Source organism: Equus quagga, chromosome 1 (assembly GCF_021613505.1).
Source record: "Equus quagga isolate Etosha38 chromosome 1, UCLA_HA_Equagga_1.0, whole genome shotgun sequence".
In the NCBI taxonomy this organism is placed as follows: Eukaryota; Metazoa; Chordata; class Mammalia; order Perissodactyla; family Equidae; genus Equus; species Equus quagga.
Window position 1 is genome coordinate 35,236,752 of NC_060267.1, and position 26,516 is coordinate 35,263,267.

Consider the following 26,516-nt stretch of genomic DNA (forward strand, 5'->3'; position numbering starts at 1 on the left):
GTTTGAGATTTAATAGGATTTTTTCTCCCCCTAGCAAACCGGCAGCTGTTTTAAGTCAATGAAAGTAAGATTGGAAAAGATAAGCGCTGGTGCAGCCCAGGAGCTGTCAGAGCACACACTTAAATCAGCCCCACAGCTTCTGCTCAGGGCATTACCTACGGAGTTTCTTCCGATGGTGATGTAACTCTGAGGGTCTCTCCCTTGCCTTCACGCGCCGACTCAAGGGACGCACAGAAGGAGTCGAAACCCAGCGCCGAGCCTTTTTCCCCCTAAACAGCATTGCTTGGTTTTTGGGCATTGGGTTTTTTGGCTTCACCCACACGAAACAAAACCAGTTCAACTACCCTGGAGGCAGAGATGAGAGCATCCCAAAACTTTTCTTCCCCCCTCCCCAGGAGTAGGTGGGTGCAAAGTGCCGGCGGCGGGGACCCCCCAGGCGCGGAGCCGGTCTCGGGGAGGCAGTGGTCGCTTTAAAAAGCGAACCCCTTGCTGCTCCAGCCTTCGCGCTGGGCAGACGGCGGCTCGCCTCCCAGAAGGTTCCGCGGACACCCGCAGACCCCCGCGCGCGCCCTTGTGCGAGCTTTACTCTGTGCAAACAGGGGTGGGGGGTAAGAAGGGGCCCAGGTAATGGTTACAGGGCAGCGGGTGAGGTTCCAGCGCAGGGAAGAAGTTGACAAAGGGGACTTGACTAAACATGAATGCGTATTTATAGACGCGAGCTCCGTCGAGATCTAGAGATATCCCACTCTCCCTGCCTCCTTCCCTTCCTGCCATTTCATTTTATCGCTCCTTTAAGTGGAGGGCAGATTTCTTTCTTTTCTTTCTTTCTTTTTTTTTTTTTTTTTTTAACATTCCTGCACGGTGTGGGTAATCAACGCGTTATTTACAATCTAGTTACTCTGCAGCAGACGGGGAAGCAAACTCTGGGGCTCCTTCCCTTCGGATGGACACAGAGGGCAGCCGGGCGGCGAGCTGCAGGAAGGAGGTCAGGGTGGGTTTGCGGGAGCTCAGGGGCGACCTGGAGGGAGCCGGAGCCCCCGGCGCCGCCCCCGCGCCCGCCCCCGCCTCCGCCGCACCCCCCGGGGCGGGCGCCGGGCCGCGGTGACCGCCGGCTGGTGCGCTGCCCTCGCCTCCCCCATTGTTCCTACTGTCTTTTTGCCTTTTGTTATTTGCACTCGCATTGTGTTGTTTGTCTCTGAAGCCGCCTCATGACCAGCAAAGGGATTTCACCTCGTCCTTGAGAGCCACACGGGGAGCGCGAGCGAGCGAGAGACGGGGGGAGAGGGACACGCGCGCGCGCACACACACAGACACACACACACACAGACACACACACACACACACACACACACACAGAGTGAAAAAGGCGAGCCACCAAAACCCATCTCCAGTCTCCTCCCGGGGGCCCCCAGCCCGCCACTGTGCCACTTTGCATCCCACGCCAGAGGAGACATTAAGGAGACCCGGTAAGGTGCGTGAATCGCAGCGTTTTAACTTTGTTGTTCGTCCCGATGTTGTTGTGGGCAGACCTCCAAGGCGCAGAGCTCCCCTCTGCCGCTCGCCGGGCCCGCCACTCAGCACTCGTTCCCGGCTCCAGCTGGAGAGCCGGCTGAGGAGGGAGGGGGCCGCCACCGGAGTTTCCTCAAGTACAGAGGGAGGGGGACTGGGCTGGGGGTGAGGGAGAGGCGGGAGGCGGCTCGGGACTAGAAGTGGCCCTGTCATCCTCGGGGGGCGGCTGGCCGGGGCGACTCGAGTGCGGGCTTGGACCCACTTCAGGCAGTGAGATAACTTTATATTTTTGTTGGGGAGCCTGCGTGCTGTTGCCGGTATTGTTTTGTAAGTGGTGGCGGTGGAGGTGGTGATGAGAGCTGAGGGCAGGAGTGCAGCGAAAATCCTAGGCTCGTCTGTGCATCTCGGCTAACGCCAAACGACAGACCCCAAAAGTTGGACAAAGCTCCTTGCCCTGCCTAGAATATAAACGCGACCCCCAGCCCACCCCACGAGAGTAATATTCCCCCTTTTCTTCTTTTTGTTTCGCTTTCTGCAATCCCTCTCCTACCACTCCCCCTCCCTCCCGCCCGGAATTTCGGAAACAAGTCTCATCCTTCAGGATTCTAGGGATTTCAGAGACCGGAAGCTTTAATTTTAATTGCAGCGACTTTTCCCCCACCCCACTCAGTGTACAAAGTGAAGACCACTCACGTGTTGTGTCACTTGAAGCGCGGGTTTGGGTATTCTTGCTTGCACTTTGGGGCTACAGTAATAAGCAAGGAAAAGAGGTTGTACGAGTTGGACTCAAATTGGATTTGGAAATGTTTGCGCTTGATAGCAGCAGTTTCTTGAGTATTGATCTGCTGGCATCGGATGCACACGAAACACTGTTGACGTATTTTAATAGTAATTTTCCTTACACTTTGCAAAGCGAATACATTAATAAATAGATTGACCCTGGTGAATATCTGAAGACGCTGGCCTCTGACTAAATTCAGAGTGCGCAGAATGTGAATTCATTTTAATGTCTTCCCTTCTTAACTAAAGCAGGTCAAAATGAGGAATTCTGTGAACATGCAGAGCGATATTCTCAGTGTCAGCCAGCCCAGGCACTCTGGGTGGCAGTCAACTGTACCTCTTAGAAAAGTTTAGGGATTTGTTCTCTCCCAGTAGAGATCCTCACAATATCCAGATAGCCAAAGTATTTTGTCAAAAAAGGCATGAGCCGATTTCCCCGGAGACTGCCTTCAGGCTCAGCCCATTTCTGTCGTGACGGGCAAGACCAAGGGAGATCTGTGGGATTTTGGGTAATAACTGTGGGAATCTGCAAACGGACTAGACAGAGTGATTTGTTTCCTTGCTGCTCATAAATAATGGCCCCTCGTATCCTTAAAAAAAAAAACAAAAACACACAAACAAAACAGGCCAATGAAGTAGGCGCGTGGGAGATTTGTAGGCAATGGACATTTCAATCAGAAGAACCAGAGCAGAGTTTTTGATCAGGAATACAGGAGTGAGGCCCGATTGCCAAGACTGATTAGGTTAAGGGCCAGATGGTTTTAAAGTATACGGAAATGTTTTTTAAGTTTGACTTTTATAGAATTTAAAAGGAGGACGATTTCTTAGAGTCTTTACAGAACTGCTGAATTTTGATCTGTCTAATTTTGAAGGAATTCAGCTGTATGTGAACTGCTGTTAGCTCTGATAGGGAAGGAATCTGGTTTCAAACGCAGATACATGGGACAAAGTTTCTGGGGGTGCTTCTTCCTGATTTAAATATAGCTCAGAGGCTAAAGCCTAGATAAATTCAGCCACGATGATTTAAAATCATAAGTACTTAGACTGAAAGTTCTCTTAGGCATTGTGCAAAGTTTTCCTGCAAATTATGTCATCAGCTGTTTATTCCTCAGAACTATACGAGATAAAAATCATAGCATCACTTAAACTGATGCAATACAGCCTTAAATCCCTAAACTGGTAGGGATTGCTTTTGTTTGCCTAAAAGGTAGATCTTTCATCACATGAGTTGTTTAAAAACATTTAATTGTGGGGGTGGTAAGGGATGTGCATAATTATTTGGTTATTTGTGTTAATTATATAGTAGCATACTCGCTTGAAATTCTTTCTTTTTTTTCCTCTCTTTCCAGTGGTCTTCTAACAACCTAGTACATGAAGAATTAACAGAGTTTTTTGTTTGTTTGTGGGTTTTAAAAAATCTCTTTTTGTAGCCTTTTGGAATGGACAGTATTGAACCAATCTAACATAGACTTGAAAGAGTAAACTCTTACTACAGGAAAAAATAGCTACAACTCTTAAGACAGAAACCCTGTATTAGTTTTGTTGTTGAGCTTAAACAGTTCTGGTTGAATGGCATGTTATATACAGGATTCAAAACTCTCAAACTTATTTGGTAAATAACCAGGCATTTGAGATCCAGTGGTTATTTCAAGTTAACTTAGTTCTATACATGTAAATGCACATCCTGTTTAGACTGACACATGGTTTTGTAAAAGAAGAAAATGAGTATACGCTTATAAAGATGTTATCTGTGGAGTGTGTGAAGTAAATAGTAAATAACAAGAGTGAAATTTATACTCAGGTATGACAGCTTTTTTTTTGTCCTTGTTCAGGGGAAGGCATGAGCTATAGGGACAGTTTAAAATTTAATTTTCCAGTTAAAAGAACGATTTTGAATGCTCGAATAACTTTTTTTCTTACAAAGCAAATGAAAAATATGATATAATGGTTAAAAGAATATACTGCCTTCTTGAAAAAACTCCATTCTTTTACTGAGTGATAGGCAATCATTGTTTTGAAAGCATGAACAGATGATATAAAGAAGGAATATACCAGGCAGGAGAAAACTTGTTTTTAGTAATCTAAAATACACTGGATTTCAAATAACTTAGAGCTTTAATGTTGAACATTATTTAGATTTCCATCAGGTAAAACTGTTGAATATGATTGATCGGCATAACCTGGGTGATTCATCCAATATCTAATCACTCCAGTGGTAGAAAATGCTATAATTAGAGTTTTGAGAGCAACCTGGAAAACTTATTCGTCTAGGCCTGAAGTCAATGCATTCCCTCACACACCCGTCACAATTTTTTAGCCTGAGAAATGTAGATTTATTTTAAAGGCGAAGAAAGTGCTTGGCTGTTTCAAATACACTATATCCTGAACTTAGATTTGTAGATAGTTAATAAAATAAAAGTCCAATTTTGTTCCAAACATTGTTTTAAAACACCCATTTGTAAATTGTCTACATTTGGTTTTCATATGTTAATGATTTGGGATCTGAAACTTCTTTCAGAAAGGCATTTTGGTTTATCTTAAAAAACACCACACAAAACTGTCTAAACAACTCTGTAAATAAACTGTTCCAAATGCCTCAATTTGATGAATGAATTAAAGAATTATAGTTCTTAATCCAATTATGATCAGTCCTGTTCTTCCATTTCCCATTTGGGGGATCTTGGGGGAATGGTAAATGATTCTCAAATGTGAGTGGGGTCTTTCCTGTTTATTTTCCGTGTGTGATGTAAGATAAATAATTACTCATACCTAACATTTAGGAGAAGCATTTTAGATGTAGAGAAGTTGTTTAATGATCTTGAGTTAAACTAAGAGTTCATTTGCATGTGAAGTTGCTCTTAATGGAAGAGTAAAATGAAAATTTTAAGAATGGGAAGAAAGGACCTAACCTTTTGCTTAAAAATAGTGAATTTTTATATTTAAAAGGGGAGAATAGAGCCCTTACAGCTTAGTAGTAGGGTGGACCCTTAGGCAGTTTTAGTCACTTTCAGCTGGGCCATATTGGGACATTTCTGTGGTACTATTTAATAAACTTTACTATATTCAATTTCCTTGTCTTTCACATTAAGGATAATATGCTTTTTGGGTTGTTTCTCCAAACTCCTACCCGTTTGGCTGTTTACATGGGTACTTGTGAATGCTGTCCTGATTGGGGCCTGCACTTTCGGATGGGCCTTTGATGACAGCCCAGTTTACTTTGAAGGACCCTTCCAAATTCCTGCCCCATTTGCCCAGTTTAACCTCTGGCTCATAAACTCATTAATTCAAAGATGTTAATAGCTCATTATGGTTTAATTCTCTAACTAGATGTTGTTGTTGTTATTATTATTACTGTAGTTTATTATGACCATCTAATTCCTTAGAGAAAGACTTCTGGAGATGAAAGTGTCAGGTGGAGCTGCCAGGAAGAAATAGGGATTTTTTTCAGTAACATTCAAATCGTACCTTATAGAGAAGTAATCACTCTGCTTACAGGAAAGAATGACATTCAGTTGGGGCAGCATGTTGATAAAATTATGGGGAAATGAGTATGTTTAAAGAATACGTTAAATAACCACCCTTACAAATTGAGCCTTGGGGCTGGCATGGTTGCGTAGTGGTTAAGTTCGCGTGCTCTGCTTCTGCGGCCTGGGGTTCACGGGTTCAGCTCCCAGGCGCAGGCCTACACTGCTCATCAAGCCATGCTGTGGCGGCATCCCACATACAAAATAGAGGAAGATGGGCAAAGATGTTAGCTCAGCGACAATCTTCCTAAAGCAAAAAGAGGAGGATTGGCAACAGATGTTGGCTCAGGACCAATCTTCCTCACCCTCCCCCCCAAAAAGGAAAACATGGATAAAAATTTAGCCTTAAAAGAAAACACCCAGGAAAACAAAAATGTGTCTCCAGGACTGGTGGTGGTGGTGGTGGTGATGGTGGTATTGAATTCTACAGGTACAGGTCCATTCATTCTTTATTGCTTAAAGTTCATTATAAGTTAAAAACCAAAAATCTCCTGGTTTTTGATGCTTTGATGCTCGATTACTTGCCATTTGGTTACTCCAGGGTTATATGCCATCACATGTCCAAGGGGAACAAATAGTCAAGGGGATGGGAGGACTCTGGTTTGACCTCCAGTTGGCATTCCCTGGAGGTCAGGTATTGTGTCATCACGGTAGCACCGATTAAACTCTTGGAGGTCTGGAATTCAGGAAGGAACCAGGGTGTGAAAGAGGCGATCCCACCAGCTTTTGGAGCTTCTTAGTTTAGATCTTTATCATTCTTCCAAGACTTCCCTTGGTGTTCTGAACATTCAGTGCTCTGTACCTTTTCTCAACCTCTGAAGCTAGAGCTTATAATGCTTTTTCTTATAGGGATATTGCATGGATTACACTAGATATTGTATGTCAAATTCCTACCATACGGTCTGTCATGAACTAGGTGCTCAATAAATGTGAGCTATGCTCTTCTCTCCCTCTAATTTTTGATCATTACTAATGTTTGGAGCTTTGTTTTGTACTTGCTTTGAACTTATTTGAGTCCAAGAAGAAAAATATATCACTTTCTTGAGGCTGAGATCAACACTTTAAAATAGTGATTCAGTTAACGTCTATGTTATGATCTCTGACAATGTGGTTTTATTCAGATGCTGTATTTGGTGCAAGTGTGAATTCTATCTTTTATTCATATAAAGTCCCTTCAGTAATTAACATTTTGTCCTACACGGTAGGTAAAGGCAAACAAAACGTTTAGGACCTAACTGTAGATCTCGCTTCCTGTTAACCTTTTTGATTTCCCGTTACAGATGGAAACTTTTGAAAATTTATTGTGATTTTATCCATTGGTAGACATCCACTTCTGGGTTACATAAAGTTGTAGTACATGTGGACAGAGAGAAATTCCACTTGGAAAAAGAAATAAATCTGACTTTTCAGTGTTTTGCTTTATGGAGTCAACAGTTCCTTCAAAGAGAATCTCATAGGTTTGTTTGTTTAAATTGGGTGTAAAGAGAAAGGCGTAATAAATATACCATTGCCTGTTTGAAGAAGTGACGTAGAGTAACAAGGAGATATTAGTGGTTGATTTCTCTTCCTGATGATACAGAGAGTTTCTCTGTAAGTACAACTGGCCAAAGATAAAGGAAAGACTTTAGAAAAGCAAATAAATGACTGGGTTATTGCGTTAATTTGGGTCCCTCAAGAAGCAGATGCCAAGATGGGATTAGACTTGTAAGAAGCTTGTTGGCGGAGGGAGCAGGAGAAGGTTGGGAGAGCCTTTCAACCATGATCCAAGTTTGACGCTTATGCAAGGAGAGACGGAAGGGAGGAGAATTGAGTAGAAAGAAGCGCCACTGTAGCACAGTCCAAGAAAGGTTTGGTTAGGCTGATGAGAATTAGCCATTGGAGGAGTCCTCTGTCTAGAAGGACTGGCCTGCATTTGCCGCCATCACCGTGCTTAGTGCTTGGCCAGGAGCAGCCCTGTGGAAGCGTGGCCCTCGTGCACAAATGGTGCTGGAGACGAGGGGCAGCAGGTGGGGCACTGAGTCTTATATTCTCGCAACAGGAGCTCAGGGAGGTAGAGTTGTTGTTTGGCTGTATAACCCAGAGGTTAGTAGCAGTTGCCCTGGTCAGGTCCTTCCCACTGAGAAAAGGCCTAGCAATTTCTTTGAGCTCTTTGATGCTTTATTTTCCTCCACTGTAAAAGGAGCACAATGATAATATCACCTCCCAGAGTCTTAGTCAAGATTAAATGAGGTTATATGAGATTATATATAAATCCATAGTGCTGTGCATGGCACACAGGACATGCTCAATATATATTGCACTCTTTTTTTTCCCCTACTTTTTTCTCCCCAAGTCCCCCCAGTACATAGTTGTATATATATATGTATATAGATATATTTTTTAGTTGTGGGTCCAATTGCACTCTTTTTACTGTACTCATAAAATGCGCTGAGAGGTATAGCTGAATTGTATCAGATTATAAATATATTGAAACAATAGATATCTCATGTAATTAGAAGGCATTGATTATGCAAGCCAGCATCCTTAATGTCGCCTCTTAAAAATAGCTCAGTTTCTTTCTCATGCTTCAATCCCTATTTCTATCAGGTTATAAATCGTGCAACAGATAGACCAACTGACCTTGACCACCTTCAGGTAATTTGCCCTAAAGCATGAGGTAGACCGAACGCTCTCTTCATTTCCTTACCCCCTCAAGGCTCCCTATTCAGTTGAGAAGCAACTTGCACTGTAAGTCTGCATTTCATCTTGAGCCTCAAACACCTTGTGCGTCTTTGCTCCCCTGTGTTACTGTTCCTAAACCAACTTGCCGCGCCACAAAGCGCTGAACTCAAGTGGCCCTCAGCGCGAGCTCCTGCTGTGATGAGTCACAGAGCCACCAGCACTTTGTTGCGTTCGATTTGATCACTACCGTGAGCAGTCCTTCGATTGTCAGCTAAGAGACCCTTCAGGGAGTTGTCCCTTAATAGAAAGTCTCTTTTCTTCCCTCCTGTTGTAACTTTAAATTAAAAGAAACTGTAGAGGAGCTGGTGGCGTGGCAGCAGTTCATTCTTCTACCCACTGGGAGAACAACATCTGAGAAAAGACGTTATTGCACTGAGAATTGAGTTGTTGCTATTTTTTGGGCCAGCATTGGGGGGCAGGGGCAGTGCAGGATGAAGACCATGTCGTTTAGACTCAGACTGATGCTCAGTCGTGTAACAGAGAGCAGTCTCCTTCTGTGTGGACCAGGGAGCATTATTTTTGAATGTAGGACCTCAACTCAGGATATTAGTTTCAAGCAGGATTCATGGGACCACTGGTATTTTGCCCCCGATTTTTAGGTGCTTCTGTGTGTTGTACTGTGGGAAACTGGCACCGGGACAACTTCAGAATCCAAGGAAGATGGGAGGCAGGAAAAGAGAGCTAATTTTTGACACATTCCTCAGACGAGTGACCCCTCTAGGGAATCTGTGCCCAGGATAAGGACTGCTTACTGTGAGGCTTTTGGCATAGTTGTCTCCAAGTAGTGAACACTGGTTACTTCGATGTCTCTGGTTAAAAAGGCTGACGAACTTAGCATTTGTGAGAGGAAAAGAAAAAGATGTTAGTACTTCTGACGGCGTGTTTCCTAGAGGCCGTTTCTCACTAAACTCCTCATTTAATTCTCTGCTGTGCCAGCCTTTCTACCCTCTATCGTTGCTGGTCCATTCCCATTCCTGGTTAGAGCCTGCTCCCAAATCTGGTGTCTGCTAAGATTTCCTGCTGTAATTCATGGCTACGGAAAGCCGAAGTTGTTTGATGTGTGACTGAGGTTTGCATGTAAGTTCTTGCGATGCTTGGTGTTACTATGCAGTATTGGCAGCCTTTCACGTGTATCTGGCACAATGCATCTCATTAATTTACTCTTACACTGGGAACTGCTTTTCAACAAGTGCATACTATTTCTTATACTTCTGTCTTGACTCTTCTTCCTTTGCTCTCTCAGCCTCATCTCCACCACTTCTCCTTGACTAGCACAATAGTAGTGTCTTTTCTAGTTTAAATCAGGAAATCAAGTGGTAATTTTAATGCACACTAAACGAACAAACAAATCTATCAGTACGTAAAGAAACTTAATGGGCCCACTATTTATTTCTAGGAACATCGTTGGCCCCCCAAAATGCTCTTCCCTCCTTACTTGCCTTTCCCTATCACTGCTTACTGGGTTTTTCTTAATCTTTCTCCTACCACCAAGTCTTTATTCTCGTGGCACCCTTGACACCCTGCCTTGTGTTAATCTCACTGGATGAAGTGAGAAGGGGAAGGGGTGCTAAATACCTGGTTTGAAAGGGGTACCTCTAGGATGACACAGCATTTCCCATTGGACGATAAACTCCGTGAGGGCACTGTGTTGATCCCTAGTGCAATCACAGTGTCTGGAACAGAGCAGCAACAGAATGAATGATTGCAGAGCCAACATATCTTGCAAACTGAGCCTCCTTTTAATTCAAGGCAACCCTGCAGGATGGGGAAGTGGGAAAACTAACAGCGGTTGACCATTGACCATGTACCAGGCACGGTGCTCAGCACTTTATGTGGATAATCTTGTTTAATCTTCACCACCCTCCTTTTAGGTGGGTATTTTCCCCTTTGCATAGATGGGCGAACAAACTCCAGTAAGTCAGGCACTCGCTCATTTTCCTCAGCTAGTGAACAGGAGAATCGTTAGCTGAATTTCAGTCTGTTTGACTCCACCACTTGTATTCATTTCATCATGCTGTGGCCAAGATGCTGGTGTGGGCTTCCTATCCACAGAGTGCATACCTGCCTGTCTACGACAGGAGATAGGAGGAGCAGGTGAGAAGTGGTCGCTGAAAGTGAGGCCTGAGCTGTAATTTCCAAATGTCAGTTATTGTTATCAAGTACCTACTGATCCATATATTAACCAAAAAATATTTATTGAACACACAGAAGCATGTTGCTTAAACTTTACTTAATAGGACATATTTTATGGTTTGAAGCAGAGATTCTGAATACGTAAAAACTGACATCAAAGGAAATCGAGAACAGTGTTTCTCAAAGATGATCATTTAATCGCCTAGTTGAACACCTCCTGGGATTTTTTTTAAAAATCTACTTTCTGGCATCTACTCAGTTGTGGGTAATCTGAATCTCTGTGGTCATAGCCCTGTAACCCTGCCTTTTTAACAAGCATGACTGACCATTCTTTTGCACGTAAAAGTTTGAGAACCAGTGATAAAGTACTGATTTGATTTGGTAGTAAGTTACATATATGGCTACAGAATTAAAGTAAGATGCTCAAAGAACCGTGGCAGTGCCAAGATAAAGCACAACTGATTGTTGGATTGCTGGGAAGGCTTTTTTTGGTGATGTGGTTTTAGGAGTTTTGAAATAAAATTTATCCTTTAGTAAATTTGAGTATATAGAACGTTGGCATGCTTAAAGTCAAGAGTGGCGGGACCTGACACAAAGTGGGTTGGTGTCTGGGGAAGGGTGGCAGTTATGTGCATTCTAGACTTGGAAAGAACTTTCTAAGAGGACAAATCTAAGGTGGCTAAGTAAACTGAAGACCAGGGAATGATTTATTTGTCCAGCTCTGTATCCCAAATATTTAGAACAGTTTCTGGAACATACTAGGTGCTTAAAGACCTTTATTTAATGGATGAATAAAAACAGGGAGAGAGTAATATGTGGAGAATAGATTAGAACAGCTTGATTATGATTATTGTGGATAAAGAAGTTGAGAAAGAGTATGCTGAAGAGGTATCCTAGTGAGATAGGATAAGGACAAGGTTTTAATTAGACTAATATGGTCCTTACAGTAAGTGCCTTCATACAAACAAATAAGCAATGCAAAAACAAACCTGAGGTTTGTATGGGATCCAATCATCAGACTACTGTTGGTGTGTATTATCTTGGAAGCAGCAGTTACTACATGAGGGTAGGGAATGAGTGCGTTTTGTTCTCCATACGATCATAGTACTCGATAAATATTTATTGAACAAATGACAGAGTTTCCCCATGGACTGGAAAAGAAAACTTTATATGGTACAAAAATATCTTGTAAAAAGAGAAAAAAAAATCTTTACAAATGCTAACCGATAGATTGGTGATCATGAATGGCAAATCTTCATGTTCTTAGACAGTTTGTTTAGAGTTTAGTCAAGTCTCCTTCTGATTGTCTGTCACCATGCAGTGCTTTGCTGCTAATGCCACTCTCATTTTACTGTTTCCAGAATCCTTCATGGTGCCTAGCACAGTGCATTGACTATATTAGCTATTTAATAAATATCTGCTGAATAGTTCAATCAGTGAATGTAGAATATTGACTTGGGCTTGGGGCGAGGTGGGAAATGGAAAGCAGATGAAGAAGAGAGTTGCCCTCATTCACTTAGAATTCCCAGAGTGACATGCGATCCAGCGACCTTGAAGGAGGCACATTTCCCATATAGCTCAAAGCCTGGTTACTGGAATCTTGAAGGGAAGGATGTTTAAGCTAAGGCAATGACTGCAAAGATGGGTTCAGCACTGTTAGAAGAGGCAAACCATTTGATGTGGAAAGTCAGGCTGGAAAATGTACTGGGGGAGAAAAGGTAAAAAGTAATTCTAGACCTAACAGGAGTTTCAGGAGAAAAATGGCTCTAATTCAAGCAGTGTAATGTTAACATCAATGCATGTCTCGTGGCTCGAGCCCCGCATACTGCTTTGGAAATAAAAGGAGATTGTGTAAAGAATTAGCAATACAAGGCATTTTTAAGTGCTCTATTGCAGAGGCCTGTGATACTCTGTGAAATCTATGCAGCCTCTTTCTTCCTGCTGTGCTTAATTTCAGAATCTGATGCTATTACCTATCCTTGGAGAAAAAAAATCACTCTCTGTTAACTCTTAAAAACCGAGTTTAACATTGCACTTGCTTTCAACATAATCTTTCTGACATTTCTTGGGCAGAGAGAAGTGTATTTAGCCACTGAGGGTTTGCCTCCAAGTTTAGTATCTAGGAGTGCTTCTAGGGAGCAGCATTAGAGGAAGAGGGGAGGTTGGAAATAGATGTCGAAAGCATACGTTTAGAAATGGCTCAAGCAGCTTGAAGAATCAGGTCCCTTAAAGAATCAGCAGAGATTGTGTTTGGCGTGAATCCAGAAGCCAGAAAGCTACATGCGTTATAAAGGAGATCAGGCAGAAGCCAGGACAGGAGTTAACTCTTTACAATATAGGTGGCTATCTTCTTGTGAGGTGAAGACATGCCCACCAAAAATAAATTCCCTGGCATGCCATCGCCGTGCCCCTTCTCCTGCCTAGCTTGAAATGACAGTTGATGATTGATAGTTTACTGTTGCTAGGCATTGTGCTAAGCTGTTTACTTTTATTTGTATTGATTCTTGCCAGTAACTCTCTGATGTAGATACAAATGTTGCCCCATTATATAGATAAAGAAACTGAGCTTGCTTGAAGTAGCATAGCTGGTAAGTGGTGGAGCTGAGACTTGAACCCAGAGCGATCTGATTCTGAACCCTGGGTTCTTTACCCGTTGTAACATAGGAAGTATATTTTAAGTCCTGTTGAGTCATTCCTCAAAATGACACTTGTATTTTCCACTTTCTTTATGTACACACTTCTATCACTCTCAAAGGGCTCTTTTTAGCTTATTTCTAATCTATCGCAAAGTTCCTCAAACTAGGATCTCTCCTTACCATTTGCTTTATTTACCACTGTCAGGTCAATCTTTCTGACATGCTATTTAGATCATGTTACCCCTTTCTCAAAAATTCAAAGTGCCTGCTTACTACACACGGAGGGGACCCAGACTCTTAAGGCTGGTTTTTAAAGGCCTTACGGTCTAAGTCTTCGATCTTTTCAGTCTCATATTTGAAACTTTCTCTTTGAGAACAGTTTGTTTCTGATCTGGATTCAAGCTGAAAACAATTTCCCAGCTGACTCCCAAACTGTCTGCAACACGTCAGCCTTAGGAACTCTTTTCAGGATGCTCGTGCCAGAGGCCATGGGCGTTGCATAAAAAGGCACTGCTCACACCTGAACCCTGTCTGACTCAGGGAACTCTTCCAGAGTTGTTTTTTCCATCTTCTTCAGACTTATTCCTCAATGGACTTTCCTTGGTTCCCAAACCACTTGACTCTGTGTTTTGGCTTTCTCTTTTTGTTTTGTCCCATCATTCATTCAATAATCGACAAATATTAGTGAGCACTTTCTATAAGCCAGACACCATGTTAACTGCTAGAGAGTGAGTGATGTGTGGAACAGGCACACACCTTACACACAAGGATTTAAAGACTATTAGGGAAGATGTACTTTAAGTAAATAATTACCTGCATTTATGATTGTAAATTGTGGAACTATCTTTCACAGAAGTATATACAACATATAGGAGAAATATTGGATATATTTGGGGGGGTAGTCAGGAGGCTGCCATGAGGAAGTCACATTTGAAGGAGGGTTAATAAAATAGAAAGGACAAGAGCAAAATCTTTTGAGACATAGGGAGTAGCGTGTACAAAGGTTCCAAAGAGAGAAGGGAAAAGGATATATTCTTGGAATTAGTAGGCCAGCATGGCTGGAGTGAAGTGACTAGGAAATGGATATAGATGATGCTCTAGAGGTAGGTTGGGATCATATCATTAAACCTTAGGCGCCATGTTAGAGAGTTGAGTCTTCATAATAAGGATGATAAGAAACCATTGAATGGTTTTAAGCAAGAGACTAATAAAATTGGTGGCTATAGAATGTAGACCAAATTTAAGAGAGGCAGGAATGGATCTGGGCAGGGTAGTAAGGAGGCTTCTGCAGTCATTCACACAAGAGAAAGATGGCGGCTTGGACTTCAGCCTATAGCAATAGTGTTAGAGATGGAAACAAGAGGAAGAGTTTCAGAATCAAACATGGAGGGGAAATCACCCAGTTTCAGGTGCTTTTTGTAACTGCTCCCCCTACCCCAAACCCCTCTCTACCAACCTAATGGGATATTTCCTCTGGTAATTACCCATTGTTTCCATGTTTCACAGGTTCAGAAAAGAGATGTGTAAGTCCATACCTCTCCCAGGGACTCCACTGGCTGGATCTGTATCTGCTTTAGCCCTTGAGTACACAGGCACAGAGCTTTGACCCAAAATGTATAGTGCCTCCTGGCTACATATATGTTTTTGTCGTCATATTTCCATGATTTCCTTTTGTATATATCATCCCTTCATATAGATTTCCTAAAGCCGTACCCATCTCTTAATTTCCAAATTACATTTAACTTTTTTTACAGCATCCTCACATAATCTACTGACCAAAGATCTCTCCTTTTGATCATATAATATTTACATCTAGAACTACTTTTATGGCTTTAGCTGTGTATTGTACCATATTGTAAGCAGGTTGTGAACATCTTATCCTTTGAGGGAGATTGTGAGCTGTGCCTAGGATGTGGATGCTGTAGTTCAATGTTATACTCCTGTTTCAGATCATTATTAACCTCTTTCTAGTTGGGCAATTTACTTCACCTATCTCAGTCTGTGATTCCTCATCTGCAGAATGGGGATAATTATATTTACCTCACAATGCAGTTGTGCAGAATCAATGAGAGAAAGAATACAATCCTTGGCACATAATGGACTCCACCATGTGATGACATTTTATGACTATAAATGTTATTCTTTAAAATCACAAACCTGTATCTTATTACTACTTTTGTCTACTTGGAGCTTACTAAATATTTATTGAATTCAGATTTGAATTTAAATTTAAGTATCATTTCTGCCAGGGGATACAAGTATAAATAAATCTTGGTTCTTGTCTGCAAGAACCTGGATTTGATAGGGGAACTCATAACATAGACTGGTAGTTATATATCAGTGTGATAGGTATGGTGATAGAGTATTTTGAAAGCACAGAAGAGAGGCTGGGGAAGGTTTTCTAAGTGAATTGATGTATGAACTGAGTATTAATCAGTTAAATACATATTAAAATAATTTGTGTACATAGTATAAAACTCAAAGCTATGTAATGAAGTAGTACTCCTGTCTTACTGATGATCGTGCCCACCCCACTCCTAGTACTTTCAACTATGTATTTCTAAATAAAATATTTACTCATTATTTTTTCTTATTTTTCAAAAAATGTGAGTTATCAATTGACTTCCTACTATCTGACTTTGTTATGCTACTCTTTACTTCTCTTCCCCTAACCTGACTTCCTAAAACCACGCGCATTTCTTTTCCTGTTGTCCCAATATAATTTCATCCTTTTTTTGGGTGGAGGGGGAGGTTAAAGCAGTTCAGTAAATGCAGTTACTTTGACTATATAAATGTTGTTTATTGGTGAGAATATTATATTTTGATTACTTTTACTTTTCATACAACTTTTTTGGTTTTCCTCGAGTTAATAGTGGCCTATGTTTAAACCTACAAATTTTACCAGAAGTGCTCAATGTTTACTGGAATTCCTGAGTCAAGGCTTAAAACAGGTGAGTGGCCTATCCAGGGCAGGCCTTGGGGGCAGACTACTCTGGTGGGAAGGACCATTTTATAACTGACATAATGTAGAATTGTTGGAGTCAGATGATAATAAAAGGCCTACTGACTTTTAGTCAGTTATATTATGCTTCTTAAAATTTCTGCAGACATTGTACCCCCTTATTGCCTGCCCTTGGGAACCCTGCTCCTACCAACCTGCCCTTGGTGAGGGTCTGAGTTAAGCTAAGTAAGGCAGAGGGTGGTGTTCTGAGAAGGGAGGAAGGAATTCCAAGCAGACAGGACAACATGAGTAAGAAGGCAAGGAGGTGAGAAATAGTAGGGTGTGTTTGTGAAATTACAGAGAGTCTGGTGTCAGTGGAACATAAAGCACATGATAGGGACCAGCTGAGATGAGACTGTGATGGTTGGCAGTTGTCAGATCGAGGTGATCTTTTTATCATAGACTCGTATGCACCAGATTCTGTCTTGTAGGCCATGGGGAACCTTACAGTGTTGAGTAACGTGGTCTGCTTTGCTTGTGAATGAACTAATGACACATTAGCCAAAAACTGGAAAACTGGCTCCTTAAGTCAGCAGTTAAAATGCTGTCTTTACATATTTGATGACATATTAATATTTTAGGGGTATCCCATTGGTAAAATTTTTAGAGCACACAATCCTCCAGAATGCGTGTACCTGCACACACACACCTACACACACATATTCATAATTTAAGTACATGTGTTGTACTTTAGCTAATATTCAGGGCACAGTAAACACTTAGAGCAGGGTTCAGTTTAAATGATAGTAGAAGTAACAATGGTTTTATATCAGTTCCCTGGAGACCAACTCTGACATGTAGATTTGCATGCAGTGGGTGAATTGGGAGGGCTCTTGGGGACAACACCTGCAAGGGGCTGAAAGAAGCAGGATGGCCTGAAGGAGAAGTTGACTGTGATGCAGCTGGGGTGTCAGCTAATCTGCGGGGAGCTCTGGAACTGCATGGCTCCTCGGAGAGGTCCTGCCTTTGTAACCTCACATTGGTGTTGGATGTGGGCCATCCCTAGGGATGGGGGGGAACCGTGGATGAAGACAGTTCTCAGGACGGGCCTTAGATATGAGCCTTCAGCAGCCAACACTCCTGGTAGCTGGGAAATGAGGAAATGAGTGCTGCTAGGTAGCACACGACAACATCCTCTAAACACAACCTTCCTGAGAATTTCTTGCTCTAGTCTTTTGAATTGTCATAGATTTTCCTTGAAATATGGCTGATGAAGAGCTAGCAATGGGTCTAAGAGATATAGTTCCTCCATTTCCCCATGTTCACTTATATTTGCATTATTTATATGACTTGAAAATCCCTAGATTTTTTTTGTTTTGTAGGAAATCTTTTTTAAACCACTTGTCTACTTTATAAGGGTTAATTTAGCTAAAAATTAGACAATGTAATCTACTTCCTCAAGCATATGAAAACTGTAATGTGTGACAGATTGGTGAAACAGAGAGAGAAGGGCATTAACATGAACTTCTTCCTGTTGTGAAATGAGAGCCCCAGTGGCAATCTATTAGAAGTTAGATTAAAAAATAAAACCATGTGGATCATCTTAAACTTCCAGCTTTGGAGAAAATTTCTTTATGGAATGAAACCAAGGGAACATTTTAATTGAGAAAGCACAGCTGATTGGATGTTGACGTGTGGTGGTGGTGACGGTGTGTGGCACGTTGGTAAGGAAGGAGGAGTTCTTGCCCAGTATGTGGACAAGAGTGTAGGCCTAGGTTTCAGGTTCCCAGACGGTCATCTACGTCAGTGCTCTCCTCATTTTTTTGGTCATGTATATACACCGTCAATAGAAAAAGAAGCTATTACTTTACTAATAGTTAACACACAAAAATAGAAATTGAAAGGGACGAGATAAAAGGGAATAAAGAATCTATAGAGAACAAGAACTGTAAATGAAGGTTGTAGTATTTTCTTCTAGCATGACAATAGATTATCATTATTATTATTTTTGCACCCACTTTGAAGACTTCTGAGCTAGATTTCTAGATCGTAAGTTGTGTACTAAATGGGGAGAATATGCACTGGAGACAAATTTTGGCAATTTTATGAGTTTGACCTATGCAACTATTTAAATGAGATAGTATGAACGCCAAGTATTAAAAAGTAAATAAGGTTTTAGGATACAGTTGTGATGCTTTAAACTTTTAAAAAAATTATGGAATAACTGTGTGTATGTGTGCACGTGTGTGTGTCTGTTTGCATGTATGCAAGCTAGCCAGGGTCATAATGACTTAGCATTTCCTCCTGTTTAGCAATTCCTCATAATTAACTAAAAGGTTGGGGCCACACTGACACCATTGCCTCTCTGTTTATCTGGCTCTAATTTATGAGCCACTTCCTGCCTTATATTCCAGAATGCTTTCTGAATGTTCTCTCATTGCTTATTTTTCCTCTGATTCATAAATTTATAAATCAGTTAAACGCAGTAATTAAAAGGTATCTTTATTTGTGTCGTCTCAGCATTAGAGAACCTGAAAAGACAAAACCTTTCATAAATGCAGTAAGTTCCTTCATGTCCTTTTGGAATTTTAAATGTTTGTATGCATTTTTCTGGCAAAACTCGGCTTGGCTTAAAAGAATATCCCAGATTCATCTTGTGCCTGTACTTAAGATGTCTTAGCTGCCTTATTAACATCTTTTATTTTGTTAATAAAAATTGGTCTCAGTTGTGTTCTCATTTTTATATTTAACAGTGCCAGCTCACAAGATGTTAGTTGCTTTGAATTTCTTGGAAGGAAGGGGGTAAATACATTTCAGGTATCATTATTATTACTTTTCATTACAGATAAAATTAAAAGGTAGCTGGATTTGGAACCAGTATGCAGAAGTTTTAATAAGGATATAGTAATCATGGTTGCATTCCTAAGGAAACCTAATCGCATAATCTTAAATATAGTTCATAAGTTAAAAGGCAGAAACCTGGTCATGTCAGAGGGTATTATTTTTTAAAATAATAAAAAATTAAGATTCTTTTTTTCTATACACACAAACGATCTTTCCATTACTGAGTAAAGGGTGTATATTGTCTCAAAAAAATACTGTGCCTTGAAATCTTCGGATGATTCCACCTGTACTTGTTCTTAGCCTCTTTATGACTATTTCCATATTGATCTTAATAGTAATTTAAAATAAACAATGTTGTTGTGTTTGACAACCTTAACGATTATTCATTCATTTAAAATATTTTTATTGTGGGGCCAGCCTGTGGCGCAGCAGTTAAGTTCACATGTTTCGCTTTGGCAGCCTGGGGTTCGTGGGTTCGGATCCCAGGTGCAGACCTATGCACCTCTTGTCAAGCCACGCTGTGGCAGGCGTCCCACATATAAAGTAGAGGAAGATGGGCATGGATGTTAGCTCAGGGCCTGTCTTCCTCAGCAAAAAGAGGAGGATTGGTGGCAGATGTTAGCTCAGGGCTAATCTTCCTCAAAAAAAAATAAAATTATTGAGAGTCTTGTCTTTGTCACATATGACAAGTGTTGAGGAATGGAGTTACAATGGTAAGCAAAAGAAATTTGGTCCCTGCTCTTATGGAGCTTCCAATCTAGTGAGACAGCTGGGGGTTACTTAGCTGATTGTGCCAACAAAAAGAACAGAGACGCCTTCTCCTCTCCAGTGTAATTGTGACTGGTGGCTGGACTGTTAATTTAAAAAAAATGGCTAAAGCCTAGAATCTTAAAGAAATGATATCTACCTTAAAAAATTAGGATTTAAACATAACGTGTTTTATCAATTTGTTTATCATCGCTTCATTGTTTATCAATGTTATCAATTTGCCAATTTAATTGATATATAGGTGAGTCTTTTAAATATGGGTCCCTGAAGTGATGATCCTTGTTATCTTCTTGGGTAAGTCACACCCATAATCTATATTCTGTGGTTTTTGATTTTGATTTGCTGAAAATGACGAAAGAGCTTAAAGGCATTTGACAAGCAATCTGGCTGCAAGATTTGTCTAGTTTTTAAAAATTTTTTATTCCAATTTTATGAAGCTATTTGACACCTAATTTAGTGGTTTTAAAAAACAATTTACCTTTATTCTTTCCAAAGCATTCAATCTAGTGTCATTAACAACCTTCTTTTTTGCCCTTATAGTTCATTAATTATGTAAATTTAATGAAGTTACCCAATTACAATAACAAACAGAAATGACATAAACGGACTTGGAATCCAGTAGACTAAGTGGTTAGAGTGGAGGGCGTGGGAGTGCTAGGGGAAGTCTTTGCCGTTGCTGTGCCATGGCCAATAGTGTGTTTTAGAGCGAGAATGCAGCACGTCAGTTACTCTGGTGACTTGGTGAATGTAGGTTGGCTAAGAAAGTTGTATTCTACTCCCAGTAACAAGTACCATGGAGGAAGAGTAGAGGGAGCTATAAGGAGATATTATAGGGTAGCCTGATTATTACGGAAGTCGCAGAAGGCTTTCCCAAGGAAGAGACACTTGGGCTGGGATACGAAGAGAAGTAAGGTGAAGAAGGCATGGGTGAGTATGGAGTAGAGAACGGTATATGCAAAGCTCTGAGGTGGGTTAAAGCTTGGAATATTGAGGAACGAAAGGAGGCCAGAGTGACTGGGGCACAGAAAAGAAGGGCAAAAGTAATGAAGAATGAGGCTCGCGAAGGAGGAGAGGGGGAGGCAGGAGTCGTCTCATGTACAGTCTTGGGGCTGCTAAGATTTTGGATTTTTGTCATAAAAGCAATGGCAAGTAAGCAAAGGATTCAGATTTGGGGTTTAAAATGATCACTCTGGCTATTCTTTGGAAAATGGAATGGAGGGGGCATCAGTTATGTAGTGCTTAGAGTAGTTTAAATAAAAATTGTTGTCCTTGTCCCAAAAAGTATTCATTCTACCATTTTGGGGGGCCTTATCCTGCTACATTACTAAATGGGTCCTTGAAATACTTGAGGAAAGGCAGAATCTAAATTGATCACAGGTGTAAATCCTTTCAATCCCCAGGAGGAGCTGGACCAGTATTTTCTATAGTGCAGTTTGCTTACCATTTTCTCCTTTTCTATTTGTGTTTATATTCACGAGTTCAGCACAACATGTTTTCAAGACAATAGAAAAAAAGCAAAAGTCGTTCTTTTAGGCTTGTACCATGTTATTGACTTTCTTTGAAAGGACAACAAATGTGTTTATTTTATCACTATGGGTCTAAAAATTAACCGTGAAACATCAGTCTCTACTTCTAAACTATGTGTAACAAAGAAATGCTTTATTGCAACTTCATCAATAATTCAAATGCAACTTAAAAGAAAGTAGGGCAGCATAAGGAAAAAAAGCACACTTGTTCCGTAATTGAGTCGATTAAATAGTATTGAGTGCCATTGTTGTATTCATATTGATGAAACAACTTTTATAACTACCAAGAGCCTAATAAGAAATAAGACCTCAGAATTATGAGGCAATGTCATAGACATTTCTGTGGTTTTCTTCTATTGTAAGATGCAAATAGTGAAAGCAACCTTTTACTAGTGTGCAATAATGAAGGAACAGCTTTTGAAAGGTGTTCTTATTGGGATTTTAGTAGTTTTCAAGGCTGTGCAGTAATAGCCCAAGCTATTTTGGAACTTTGCATACATTAGTGTTCTGGTGTGGCATGATACAATAATGTGTGAAAAAGTATACGATCGCACCTTGTTTAAATTTGCAGTTTTTGTGCATAATCCCACATTGAGCTCTTGTCAGGTTTTCACTGTATATAGGAGAAAAGAGGTTTATAGAAGCCTACAGATCGGGGTTGGATGTAAATATCTGACTGTGAAAATAAAGGTTTTTTTAAAAGTGTACTTTTTTGAAAGATCAAAAGTGATAAGTTTATATTATATATAACATTTTGCAGATCAACCTATGTTTAGTTTACCCAGTTGAAGCTTCAGAATGTACATATATAACCATCTAAATGAAAATGTGTATCTCCTCTATTTCATATTAGCACAGGATGAGTGAAAAGTACAAAGTCTGATTTTTGAAAACCATGATCGCACTATAATTTATGCATTCATATTAATGTTGTTTTCCAAAATTGTCATCCAGAGAAGCAAAACCCTGATTCCAATGATGCCCTTGTTCAAAACATTTTGGAAAACTTCCTTTCAGCACTGTCTTTTGAATCATTTGCAAGCCTGACTAAAACATCCATCTCATTACCTTCTATTCGCATTTTATACCAAGATTCATCATCCTTTTTTTTATTCACCAGAGTTGGCTATAAATGTCTCTCTGAAATGATGAAGATGGCTAAAATTGACTTTCAAATTATGAAATTTGTCACCATTGAGGATATTTAGAAGTGTGTATGCGTGTGAGTGTGACTGACTTAGACAGCAGTTTCAAAAGGAGGTGGAAATCCTGTGAGTAATGGCTAATCTTTGGAGTAAGTGACTGGTGTTCTAAGGGGACCAGTATGAAGGGAAAGCACATTTGGATGGCATGGTGTGTTTGTTTGAAAACCAGTCACATTACTTTTTAATGACACTGTATATTAGTTTTTACAACGTATACAAAGAAAAATGCACATATGTCTTTTGGAATGCAAGGCCAAAATACCTTACACAATTAGTAGCACATTTTATTATTAAGACAATTAAAGGATTAAGCAACTACAATGCTAATCCTGTGTTGGCAGATTCTTCAGGTAATGGTCTTTACATGGCAATGTCTCTGTATAATTTTGTTTAATTTAAATACTGCCATTTACTATCTGATCTATAAGTATGTGCATTTCCATTAGCATCTGACATAATTCATCCTTATTTTCATGTCATTTGGAGGTACTATTTGGTAGCATTCGAAGTTTTCATTTTGGTTGACCTCTTCCTGTAAGTAATTGACCCAGTTTTTAAACTCTTAGTGCTTGTTTTCTTAACCATCAATATAGATCCCAAATAGGTACATGTGCTTGAAATGTAAAATAATTGCAATGAGTTCCAAATATTTTCTTAATTTAAGAACTCTTTGGCCTTTCAGTACAACTCACAGAATGTTTATGTGTTGAATGATTTATGAATAGAATGAAAATGAAGTGGTAATGTACATACGCAAAACATTCACTATCCCCACTTTGAACATCTTTATTGTGTTCTTTCTTAAATGGGTAGGAAATGAAAGAAATGATTGCCAGACTCAGCTGCCTAGTTTTTGTTTTCTGAGTATTAGAGTTGGAATTAGTGCTCTCTAATAGAAGGAGAGCAAACAGTTCAAGTATGATTTTGCTGTGATCCATTTTTGTGACCCTGTGCTCTGTAATTTCTGACTTCCAGCTTTGGGCATTAATAGTAGGGGTCAGACGCCTGTATTTTGAGAATGTCATTGGTAGCTCTTTGAAAATTGATAGATTTAAGTGCAAACCAGCGTTTGAATATGAAGATCTGGGAAATACTTTTGTACCACTTTTCAGTGTGGCTAACTCACCGTTGGAGACAGTAAAGACTTCTTGTTTAACATGGTAAGTAATTTGTGTAGACTAATTTGTGTCACTTTTTATCCTAGTTAACTGCATTAACATTCCTTTTTTTTGATTTCGTACTACTAAATGGATTTTCTTTTCCTGAATGCCTTTCTCTTTGACTACTCTAAAAATTTTAAAGCACAGAGTATATGCAGGAATCGTTCCAAACTAATAGCGACGTCCTTCTTATTAAACACTTTGGTTTGTATTAGTAAAATTGGGTGCTGCTTCACTTTTGCAAAAAAGTTTGGTTTTCTAAAAGACGGAATAGTTTTGAGGGACTAAATCAAACTGAAATGTACTACACCTTTAGGTCTTCAGTAACTTTATTTTACCCATTAACTGTCATAGCTTTTTGACAATCGTATTTGAAATTCCATTGAAGGAAAGTATAATGTTGTGATCATGTTCATTTGCAATATAATTGTTTGTTGACAATTTCTAAAATCTGTAATAGATTAGAAAATAAAGTCCCAGCAGCTTTTTTGTTCCCCATTAAGAAAAGGAGATTCAGACAGCTTGTATTATAAATGTATCGTAGGACTGCTTACCAAAAGTTAGAAGTTTTATTCTTGTAGGAGTTAGGCTAGTAAGTCATGTTTATATAATCCTGATAAACATTTCTCCATGACTGAATTTTGCGTGGAAAACTTTGTTTCCTAAAAGGCTCTAAGTGAAAAAAAAAATAGGGTCTGTCCTCTGATTGTGTGGAGTGTGTGTGTGTGTGTTTGTGTTTAGATCCAGCTTAATACCAACTAATGCCAACATCTGGCAAAGAGATGGAGATCTGGGAATTTGTTGCTGGAAACCCTGGGACAAAGTGTTCTGATCTGACCAGCAAACATAGCTGTGGACTTGAACTGGAATCTTCAGGGGCAGAAACGTCTTAAGTGTCTGGAAAATTGGCCTGTTGAGTCACCATGAAGGCACTAAAACAAAACTAATTTTAAGCAGGTCAAAGTTCAGTGATTCCCTCTGGAATTCAAACTTTTTTTAAGAGTCTCATGTTTAAGTGAAAAGGGTCAAAGTTGATGCACTGTTACAATGTTTTGAATGCTTTCCCTTAAGAACAGCCACCCAAGCTGGGATTAGCATGGGGAAATGCAAGGCTGGCACTTCAGCGTCTGGGTTAAAAATATTTTAAAGCAGTAAATGCAGTCAGTACAGAGAGATCCCTGGGAGCCTTTCTATTCAAAAATGTGTGAGCTCAGGGCAGCGGCTGCAATGTAATTTAGGGCAGTGTATGCTTCATAGCTTTGGAGAATATTGCTTCTCGCTAATGTTCCATTGGAGGATGGTAGGATAGTAGTAATTTCAGAAGGTGGTATTCCTGTTTGTCTTACATTGAAAACTTGAGAATAAATAAAAGGACACATCAACTGAACAAGAAATGTAACTGTGGAAAAGTACCAATGAATCTAAATTTGAACTGAACAGATACAAAATCAGCATGGGTGTAGGAATATTTTTAAGGAGGAAGCTACTGCAAAAGGAACTTCCCAGGGAATGGACTGCACAGGTATGTTCGGTGTGTGACAAATAGCCTGCGGAAACTTTCTAGAAAGTTCCTTGTCAACAGGGAGGTGCTTTAACTGTGACCAGATGTAATACTGTTGAGTATTTGAATTGAGGAATGATTTTAGAAACTGAAACTTAGCAGATTTAATTTCAGTAGCTGACATTCAGATGATACCTGGATATCCTGAGGATGTCAAGTAATTAGCTAGTCAGATTTCTTGAATGAGATTGTACTGGGATCATATGGTGGCCTAACCCTAAAGTGGGTGATTCCAGGACTTTTGATGTTAAAATGTTCTGCACTACAGCTTAATGCAATTAACTAGGCATTTCCTCAGTCTAAAGATCTTGTTGCTCACTAGAATGAGACCTAAACAACATTCTTAGACATTAAAAAGAGCCCATCATTTTATGGGTTGTGTCTAGGAAAAGGGGAGAGGAACATTTACTCTGCCTTCAAATTTAGAGAGACTCAGTTAAAAACTCTGTGCAGCTATGAAATTTGGCTGGTATCCATAGTCTGCTAAACTCCCTATAAAACTTTGGTTGTTCTTATTAGCTATTTTATTTTTCCACGATACCAGTTGCGGAATAATTCTGTTGTTCTTCATCATAAACCTATAATATTCACTTTGAAGAAGCTTTAATTATTTAGTTATTCATTCTATAAATATCAGTTATTCCAATTTGAGGAATTACATTTTGGATTGTGTTTACTGTGTCTCAAGAGATATGAACTCAGTCGTGTCTGTTTATTTTAATGAGATAAGCCAGGCTCACGTGATAATTTTTTACCAAAACACAGAATAAAAAGGCATGAAGAAGGAGAAGCTGAGTGATTATTGTATAACATGATGACTCTCTCTTAGACAGTTTTTAATTGGAAAGTGACCTGCGTTGAGCTGAGAGACGAGATGTCATGCATGTTCTGTGTGTTTCCATCACTAATATAGGTTAATAGAAAGCGGTCTTTGGTTTGGGTTCTCGAATTCAGTTTTGTTTATAATTAACAATATTACGAATGCTGATTATTTTAATGTAGTGATGGAGAAAGAAGCATAAAAGAGAATCATCTAGTACAAAGGTTAAATTAGAAATAGTAAAAGGATAAATGTGTTTGAGAAGTGGTTCTAGGGTTTTAATGCAGGGGTATCTTTAAAGGAAGTCTTAGATTTCTCGGAATCTCACTTGTGGACCAGAAATTTAAGTTTTTGAGCAGGGAATTTCAAAAACAAAACTTATGTACCA

General features: G+C 40.0%; 1 protein-coding gene across 5 annotated transcripts in view; it reads left to right on the forward strand.

Moving 5' to 3' along the window:
- The first annotated feature begins 767 nt into the window (after positions 1-767).
- SOX5 (SRY-box transcription factor 5) overlaps positions 768-26,516 on the forward strand; it is a 952,037-nt gene continuing 926,288 nt past the window's right edge. For 3 of the 5 annotated variants that reach the window (XM_046641339.1, XM_046641321.1, XM_046641310.1), the window contains exon 1: positions 1,063-1,471. The gene's annotated coding sequence lies outside the window, so the exon portion shown is untranslated. Of the gene's footprint in view, positions 986-1,062; positions 1,472-26,516 lie in introns of those variants that run through there. The other 2 variants (XM_046641348.1, XM_046641330.1) reach the window with 2 other exon arrangements.